The sequence below is a fragment of the Equus przewalskii genome, chromosome 20, assembly GCF_037783145.1.
Source record: "Equus przewalskii isolate Varuska chromosome 20, EquPr2, whole genome shotgun sequence".
Lineage (NCBI taxonomy): Eukaryota > Metazoa > Chordata > Mammalia > Perissodactyla > Equidae > Equus > Equus przewalskii.
The window spans coordinates 35,308,702-35,318,965 of record NC_091850.1 but is presented as its reverse complement, the minus strand read 5'-3'; the positions used below and the strand labels follow the sequence as shown (position 1 = coordinate 35,318,965).

The 10,264-nt window shown below is 36.2% G+C and overlaps 1 long non-coding RNA gene across 1 annotated transcript; it reads right to left on the bottom strand.

The window, feature by feature from the left end:
• Positions 1 to 2,501: 2,501 nt before the first annotated feature.
• Positions 2,502 to 7,974, bottom strand: LOC139077853 (uncharacterized). The gene is made up of 2 exons (XR_011530433.1): positions 7,856 to 7,974; positions 2,502 to 5,607 (listed from the first exon to the last, which is right to left on the bottom strand). It is a non-coding gene; the product is annotated as an uncharacterized lncRNA (long non-coding RNA).
• Between the last annotated feature and the right edge of the window lie 2,290 nt (positions 7,975 to 10,264).

The window sequence follows — 10,264 nt, the reverse complement described above, 5'->3', positions numbered from 1 at the left end:
TTTGTTTTGTTTTGTTTTGTTTTTCTGAGGAAGATTAGCCCTGAGCTAACATCTGCCACCAATCCTCCTCTGTTTTTGCTGAGGGAGACTGGCCTTGAGCAAACATCCATGCCCATCTTCCTCCACTTTATATGTGGGACGCCTGCCACAGCATGGCTTGACAAGCGGTGCATCAGTCTGCACCCGGGATCCGAACCGGCGAACCCCAGGCCACCAAAGCAGAAGGTGAGAACTTAACCGCTGCACCGCAAGGCCAGCCCTCTCAGTATGGCATTTTTTCAGGTTTTTTTAATTAGCAAAATACTTTCTTTTCTTTCTCAGCCCTTTCCAGATCTAACATAAGAGGGACCTCTTCCAAGGACAAACTGTGCATTTAATGAAAACTTAAATATTAGATTTCAATATCCAAAGAAATTTGGTAATGAATACACAACTGGAATAAAATGGCAACATTTGCGTCCATTATCAAAGCTGTAAGAATGTGGTCATGTGGACCCTGACCATGTGAAAACCAGGAAAACAAATCTGTGGAGAGAATGATAACTTAGTTATTTTAAGACTATGTCCCAGAAGAGATATTATCACAAGTGTTTATATAAAATGTCTGTGCATATCATTTTAGATCAAATGACGACTGTTCTAGGTGATTCACTCATATTCTGTCCCAAGCTTTCTTTGTACCTATGCCACACGAAGCAATAGGTGTCAGTGTGTTGCCTCCTTAAGCAGAAACTTAAATTTCTCTTTAAACTTGTTTGAAATGTAATTGTCCTCTCTCTTTCTACTGCCTGACACTAATCAGATTTTACAAATGTTTAACCCTGGAAGAACTATGTTGTAAATCAATCTACATGCTATAACGGTAGTAGATATATTTCAGTTGTAGTTTAATACCAGATTGAAATATTCAGTAAAATCTTCCACAGTTAAAAGAGCTTCACAGCTTTTGAAGCTTTTAGTGAATTGCAATTATTGAAAACAAGTCTTTCAAACAGGAAGACATTTACAACTATCCCAATAAAAGCAAGAGAGGGCCTGAAAATATTAAATGAGGAGAGATGAATTATTGTATGTGGTTTAATTCTTAATTTTGAATATATCAACTTATTGGAAGAATACTTTCCCAGAACACTCATTTTTTAATTGGGACAATGGATGTTCTGCAAGAAAATGGAATAAAACTGAACAGGGCTTTGGCTTTTCAGCTTGCAACTCTAGAAAAAATATTGCTAATAATCATAAGTAGAGAGAACTTATTCAATGAGTTTCACTTTATAAAATGTTTGTCAAAGAAAGATTTCTCAATGCAGAAAAAATGCAGCATCTGTGAAAAAGCCAGAACTTAAATATTTACATGTTCAAATACAGGAAAAAAAATAGCTTTAAGAAAATACTCCATTAGTAGAATCTGTTTTCAGCTCAGCGCTTTTAGAGAAATTACTTTTCAATGAAAAATATTACAGTTTAAAGAAAGGAGTGTCTCAATTTCAAATGTTGCAATAATTAAATACAAGTTTGAAGATGATTGCTGGTGCTTTTATGAAAAATAAACATATATTCATACTGAAAAATTGAGTTATCAAGAAAAATGCAATAAGCTTTAGAGACAATTAGTCTAAGAAACTGAGTCATGTAAATGAATATAGAGAGTACTTTCTCTACTCATCTTATTCTTAATTTGTCACTCGTGATAAAAATGATTAAATTTTTTTTACTTCACTGACAAAGTTGTGTTTCTGTTTTAGAAATAATTTTATTATTGAAAATGTTGAATATAAATACTATATTCTCCAATATAATAAGTTAATATTTTAGTAAAACAAAAATGTTTCCAAAGTAGATGATTTTATTTAATTTTATTCTGCCCTTGACTCTGAAAATTGTCCCTGTTTAGGTGATAAGTTATACAGTCAGCCATATATTAGTCAACTTTCTTTTACACCTTTCCTTTCACCATCAGGATGAGTGGAAAGGAAAATGGCAGGAATCAACTAGATTTTTATATTAACTGAATGAGTCATGAGGGATGATCCTGTTCATTCTGGATGCTTTTTGGAAAATATACTGAAGCAACAGAAGTCAATGGTCATGAGTAAGAGTCAACATGGTGTAGATGGGAAATGTTAGTTAAACCTCCTCCATCACAGCATGTCTCTGTTAGGAATGCATTGCCTGAAGCCTGAATCAAATATTTGATTGTTCACTTGTAATTGAGGGAACAACTCATTTCAGTTAAGGTAAGGAAGTAGCAGACCTTTCTGCAAATGAGTTAAAGACTAAAAAGTGTTCGGATGGTACAACGTAAAGCTGTATGAATTGAAAAACAGATGGACCAACATGTCATGTGAATGGAAAAGAATCACAAGGTATCCTCCTTTTTAGAATAAATCATTACTGAGCACCTATTGTGTGCTAGATAGTAGATATCAGTTGTTAAAAAAGTATAGTCTCTACTACATGAAGTCTATTGTAGAGATAGACATTTAAAAGGCAGAAAGATATTTATAATCAAACAGGAGAGTTTAATGCAGGTCATATATGAAAATCAGAATGGCAGAAAATAAGGAAAAGATTTATGAATACAGTGTAATCCTATTACTGAGAAAATTAAAAAAATAAAAATAAAAAAGGGAAAACCCCCAAAGGTAAATTCACACCAAGAAATGGATTCTTAGTACGGCTGTTTCTGAGTTACAGTAATAAATGGTCTGCTAAGGCTGGCTGCAGATCTGAGATTTTCATGGGAGTGTGAAATATCTTTCCACAGACTTCAATTAGAGCAGCACGCTTCTATACTCCCAAGGACCCGGTCTTCAAAAGAAGTATTACAAGGCTTAAGTCTGCCACACTGGCATCAACAAATTTACATACTTAGCTCTCAGATCCCATCTCTGAGAGAAATGTCTAAGCTTTGCTATTTCCAGCTAGTTCCAGACACACAAACCAGAAGAGATTCTTGGTACGTCAGTCATAGAGCAGAGTACGATCTCCATGCTTAAGCATCCTTAGGACTTTATGAAGGAAAGTAGATTCATAAAGTTGCAGAGACCTGGAGCAACAATAGGAAAATATGCCCACAAATAGAAAATCAAAGACTTCGTCCATAATCTTCCTGGAAGAACAGGGCTTTCCTTCGCAAAATCCTGCACTTGAGAGCTGAATCAGAGATAATGACATGTTTCATGTGAGAACATAGCTTGGCAAGCCTTGTGTCTCTGCAAATGAGATACATTCAATAAGAGGTCAGAAAGTCAGCAGGGAGCTACAGAAACCACTGAGAAATAATGAAATATATAGAAGGCAGGGGCAAGAAGATTTCCCGCTAAAGCCCTCTTCCTCTCAGATCTGAGCAAGAAGCTCTGACCTTTAGGTCAAAGTCAAAAAGGAGTTAGTGGAAGAGAGGACTCGGATGGCATTGCATCAGGCCCAGAGTGTCAGTGGCCGAACAAGTCTGATTCTGCAAAGGTACAATAATGAGCCAAGAATCCCAAGGCAAAGACAGAGTACAGAAAAAGAGGACCTGCAGAAGAACCTGGTTAATTCTAAAGGCTACAAGCCGGATCCTCCTTCTAGCGCATAAGACAGATTTCAAGACAAGCCAACAAATTTCCTGCTTGAGGACAGGGCTGGAGAGAAATCTTAGAACAACACCTGCTAATCAGTTTCTTGTTTGAGCATCAGGGAATCAGCTGGCCATACTGTTGGTTAAAATCAGGAGCCCAAGGAAAACTGACATAAGCTTTTTAGGGTATATGAGAGAAGTTCCTTTTAAAATCTTCAGTTTGATATATAGCAGAGAATATAGACATGCAGGAGACAGACTCATAAATGCAGTTCTTGATATAAACGTCTCCTGCTGTATTTAGTGGTCAATAAATAACCTACAAAAGAGAGAAACCAGGCGTGTGTGATAACTACTGAAAGAATTCACCCGTGAGTCAACCTGCAAGATTGAGAAAAGATCCATCTAAAGAAAGAACACACACCTTTGGAAAAACCGTAGAAAGTGCTTCACCGCAAGTTAAATCTTAAAATTATCTTTTAAAAATGTATGTACAATTGATAATCGCAACTTCTGTTCATTGCAATGAAGGGAAAGGAGAGGATGCTCTGAGACAATGAGTCTCAGTGTGAATGAGAAAATGTTTGGAATCCGTTGCTCAAGAAAGTTCTTTCTAAGACGGCAACATTTAAGCAGAGATCTGAGGGACGCTAGAACTTAACTATGAGAAGCATGGTAATAGGAATGATCATGTCAGAGAAAATAGGGTAGAGGGAGATATTGGGTTAAACAAAGTCTGATTTACTCAGGGAAATGAAAGAAAGGCCAATGCGGCAGAGGACTAGACCCTGAGGGGTAGAGCACCAGGAGAGAAGGCTGGGGAGCAGGGCAGCGTTCAAGATCCAGTCATCCAGGGCCTTGCAGGCCATTGTGGTTAGCTTTTTGTTTATTATTGTTTCTTTGATATCTCTTCAGATTTTTTTCCTTTATACACAGTGTGCTCTAGTTTTACTACAGTGTGTCTGGACATGTGGATTTGTTTGAATTAATTGCTTTTGGCTTTCATTGGCCCTTTTGAATTGAGAAGAGATGCCAGTCTTCAATTCAGGACAATTCTTAGCAGTAGGCCTGCAATAACTGCTTCTGTGCCATTGTCTATGTTCTTTAACTTGAGCACACTCATTAATTGTTTGATAGGGTCTCAGAATCTCTCTACCATCTATCTATGCTTTGCTTTTATTTTATTGTTTTATCTTTCTTTGTTATGTTCTGAGTGAATTCTTAGATATATCCAAATGACCAAGTCTTTTTGATTATGACTAGTCTAAAACTGATCTAATGTAAGAAGTCTTTTTTCTTCCCCTCCACCACAGCCATATCTTCCTATCATCCTTCAAAAGAGTCATACTTGGTTCTTTGCCTTGGTGCCATTTCCTGATTTCTATCATTATGTACTCTTTAAGCATCTGTCCTTTCTTCACTTTAAGAACTATAAATGCACTTATTTTAACGTCATTTTCAGATTCTTTACTATTGAATTCTTTTGCAAGTTACTTTAGTTCATAAATAATGAGTTTTTGATATTTTTTACCATTATTTTTCATCATATGCTTTGTAATCTGTATTTGCCAGCCCATTGCTCATTATAAAAGGTTTGGTTTCCACATTTTCTTTGTCTTTTACTTTGTTTTCTTTTGTTGTTGTTTTATCAATGCCCGCCTCTCCCCAGCTGCTGATTTTGTGGTTGCCTCACCTCATCTTTGGGCCCCATAGCTTAAGACAGTTGTTCAGGGGTCACTAGGGAGATATCAAGGCTAAAGCAGCCTGGCCCAAGCCGAGGTTTAGTGGTTGTCTCTTTTCCTCTCACTGCCCCAGGTGAGCAATATCCACAGAAGTCTTGGTCATAGGACTCAACTTCAGATGGTTTATGGTCTTCGTTCCTGGATGCTGAAGGGCCTCTTCAGCAACTAGCTTCATGCTGTGAGCCTGGCTTTGGTTTCCCGCAATGCATAGGCCACTTATCCACCAGAAATCAAGCTCCACATGCATCTCCTGTTCCTGGAATTGGAATGCAGCAGGCTCCTAGTTTCAGCTTTTATTTCCTGCTGATAAATTGAAAAATTTATCTTGGTTTTGAGTATGCCTATATTCACAAATATGATGCAACATGAATTTGAATCACTTTATGCCAGGGAGTGACATAATCCTAATTACAGTTTAGAAAACATCACTCTTGCAGCTGCATCCAGAATGGATTGGAGAAGTTAAAGTGGGAGCAATAATAGAAGTAGGGAAAAGAGAGGCAGCCACAATGATGCATTTGGGCATAAAGAACTGAAACAACGGTGTGAATCATGATAAGTGCCACTGACCACACAGCATAAAATGGCAATAATCCCTGCCCCTTACTAGAGACTGCAAGTGGTAGAAGAGAGAATCCAGGCCCATAGATTAATTCCTCTCACTTTTATTCACCTTTTTCAGGTTTTAGCTTGGATCACACCCCCACCCATTTATCACTCTCCATTCGTACAATTTATGTGTGTTTTGTTTTATTTTATTTTTATACTCTCTGACATTCTTTATCTTTAGATTAATAATTAACCATATTTGTGAGTCCTAAGTCTTCTTTCTTAGGTCCTCAAAATCAGAATAATGTGGTCCAATTTGTTTTTGGTAACAAAATTTCTGCTATGAAATAGAATTTAAAATATGTGTTTTTCTTTTAATCAATTGTGATATTGCCAAGCATAAAACAAGACAAAAAGAAAATGAAACATGAACTGAGTTGAAGGAAACTCAACGGCCTCCTTGAAATGTCCTTTTGGCTTTAAAGGGTTAGTACTCATATTCATTCCTGTGTCTCAGGTATTTGGACCGCACATAGAAAGATAACTCTCCTACTTTTTAGACTGATATTATTTTTATAACACAATCCAAAAAAGGGGTTAAAAAAGTTGTACTGTGACATGTATGGGGGATCAGAATTGGCCACCCCAAAATGTGTCCCTTTGACTTGATTATTTATTCATTTCTTTATTTTTTGGTGAGGAAGATAGGCCCTGAGCTAACATCTGTTGCCAATCTTCCTCCTTTTGCTTGAGGAAGATTGTCGCTGAGCTAACATCTGTGCCAATCTTCCTCTATTTTATGTGGGATGCCGCCACAACGTGGCTTGACGATCAATGCTATGTCGGTGCCCAGGATCCGAACCTGTGAACCCCCGGCTGCTGAAACCGAGCATTCATGAACTTAACCACTATGCCACAGGGACTGGCCCCAGACTTGATTATTTATAAGAATAAAAGACTGTGAAAGAAACTTTGACCTGCCCCCTAATTGCCTAAAACAATTTAAGATAAAAGGCCTGTCACCAGGACAGGTCATCACCATAGATAACTCTGGCTATCAGCAGACTATGAGGGTCCTTGCTAAACCCACTCTTGTCAAAGTCCTATCAAACATTTGTTTTTCCATTTCCATGTAAATGGCCTTCTTCCCCTCTGAAGCCCCAAACCACTACCCACAACATCCTCCTTTGTCTTTAGCTGAAGATGATATTTGAGGGTCAGCTTCTGCCATTCTGGCTGAATTACCCAGTTTTCCTGGGTTTCTCCCATGTATGTGTATTAAACTCTGTTTGATTTTCTCCTGTTATTCTGTCTCATATCAATTTAATTTGTAGACCAGCCAGAAGGACCCAGAGGGTAGAGGATTTGTCTTTCTCACCTCCTACACATATATTCCTATGAAAACAGTGTTTACTTCAATTGATCATATTGTTTAGTCTTTTAAATTTTTAAAAGCACTGAAGACATTAAAAATGTACAGAATTAAAGACAGTGATGTTAGTTGGAGCCTGAAAAGCTATCATACACACTTTTCAAGAAACCATTATGCAAGCATAATCTAGCTCTTTCTACTACAGTCATAGTTATTTAAGGAGTATCATTATAGGTACCTTCATAGAGCACTAGCATACTATGAAATACTAAACACTTGACAGGCAGCCAGAGTTATCTTAGTTAATTTACCAAAAGAAGTAGTTTTTTAACTAAGAGGTTTAAGACATTTTTTAAACTATCACAGAAAAATCAATATTACTTTTCATAATTGTCCTGTGAGGTCGTTGAAACTGTAGTTATTTTGAACATGATATACTGACTATAAAATGTCTAAATGCCATGATATATCTGTAAAGAAAAATTACCTGAATAATATTTCACTCCAAGATATAAATATTTATTGAATATTTTTCAAAGGCTACAGTTATTTCAAAATTTATAAAAGACTAAGTTAAAGATAACTTACAACTGACTCCCCTCCCCTTCTTTCCTCTCCACTTCACCTTACCTTTCTACATCTTTTGCAATAAGATCATTTTCATTGGTACAAAGAGACGTAAGCTTATACTGTCTTTACAGGAACAACTTTACTTGTTACTCTGGCCTCCTCCCTTCGCAGCGGCATTTGCCAAGGCTTAATATGGAGCTTTTCTGTTTATAGACCTGCCCTTCACAGAAAATAAACCATGTGTGGCAACCTCACATCAAAAGCCTCCTGCTGGAGATAAAAATATGTGCAGATTGTAATTGAACTCCTTTCTTCCCAGGCACCACACGACCCCTCCCTCAACCTCAGGAGGAACTTTAAATTTCAAAGTTAAGGTAGATGTTTCTCATACATGTCACAATGCCCCAAATCTGTCAAATTCTTGCTATTTTTGTCTTCAAGTTATGACTATATAGTTCTTACCATCCTTTTGATTTGACTGAACCTCTAATGTTTTCTGTGATGATATTGATATTTGATATATATTTCTGCCATATGGGCTTTTTTCTTAATGATTGACTTTTTGTGCACAATTCATAATTCTTTTATTTTTCTCCCATTCAATTTTCTTTCTTTTCCTTACACTAAAACTTACAGACACATGATGCTTAGAAGAAAGATGTCATTTCTTCCTTTTAATTGAACTATTTCTCAGTAATTATTTTACTGCATTCATGTTTATATACATGTGATCTATTTTGTATTTCAAATAATTGAAATGCAGCAAGTTTCAAAGGCTAATATCAAACCATGAACACATCACCAAAATCAACCAATAATAATTTTGTAATGTTTTATCCACAGCTGTGTTTTTAAACTAAATATAAAATTGCAAATAAAGTTGAAGTATTCTATGGGGGTCTATCCAGAGAGACAATTAATATCACAAATTACTTAAACTAGGCAATAACTTTATACATATCATGGTAGGCAGCATAACAACCACCCAAAGACGTCTATGCCCAAGTCTCTGGAACCTATGGATATGTTATGTTATCTGGTCAATGGGAATTAAGGTTGCAGATGAAATTAAATTTGTAAATTAGCTGTTAGTTTATAAGAGAGATTACCTTTGGATTATCCTAGGGGGCCCAATGTAATCATAAGTGTCCTTTAAAGTGGTGAGTGAGGCAAGAAGAAGGGTCAGAGTCAGAGAGAGATTTGAAGGTGCCCTGCTGCTGACTTTAAAGATGGAGGGAAGACTACAAGCCAAGAAGGCAGGTGGCCTTCAGAAATTTGAAAGGGCAAAAAATAAAAAAGGATTCTGTCATAAGACCTCCAGAAAGGAACACAGCTCTGCCAACACCTTGATTTTAGGACAAGGAGACTTCTAAACTAGATAATAAATTTGCGTTGAGTTAATCCGGTAAGTTTGCGGTAATTTCTTACAGCAGCACTAGGAAACTAAAACTAAAGCATATACACTATAAATATATGTATTTAAAAAAACCACAAATGGCATTGTCTCGTATATAATTCAATTTTAGTTTATTTGCCCTCACCTACAGATCATACAGTTTGACTATATTCCCTAGTCTTTCCTTTAGCTGTTTTCATGAGACCGACTGTATCAAAGTAGATGTGAGCAGAAGTAGCCTACATCACTTCAAGGCAAGGCCCATTGAAAATATCACAGAAAATCCTCCACTCTCTATCCACCGTTAGAAGGCTGAATCCAGAGAAGCAGAAGACCCTAAAAGCTGCAGAATCCCATGATTGAAGGAGCCTTGATCTCTGAATGACTGTATGGAACAGAACCTCTGCTCCCTTCCCATTGTTGACATACATACAACTGTGACGAGAACAAAAACACGATGATATATCACTGACATTTAGGGTTATTTAATCTGTTATTCTTGCTTCCTACCTTCTCAAAGACAACTTCCTAGTCAGTACACCTTCAAAAGTACAATATTTAATTGTAACTAACTTTTGAAACTTTTTTCCACACAGCACTATAGTATTTGAGAAATATTGATGAGGTCACATAAAAATTTAATCAGTTAATCAATCACTAGAGAGTTTTTATTGTAAGAATAAATCACATTTATCCATTTTAGTAGTATTTTTGGAATACGTATATATGAAATCTATATATAATGTGTATGCATATATTTTATTTTTCTGGCCATAGTGCTGTGTAATTTTTTCCCTACAAAAAGAATTTAGCTCATCTTTTTAAAATATTTATTCCAAGGTGACAATATTTTATTACTATTTCTTCCTAACTGACATCAGTGATAGATATAGAAACTGTTGAATTTAAGTGTACTTTATTTTTATTTAGCCATATCATTGAGCTTCTATATTGATTCTAATGATAAATTATCAATGCTATTTTATATACACCAATAGTTCCTCAGTAATTAATAATATTTTGTCTTTTTAACTTCAAATGTTATATGTACTTAAAAAAATTCTCTAGTCTTC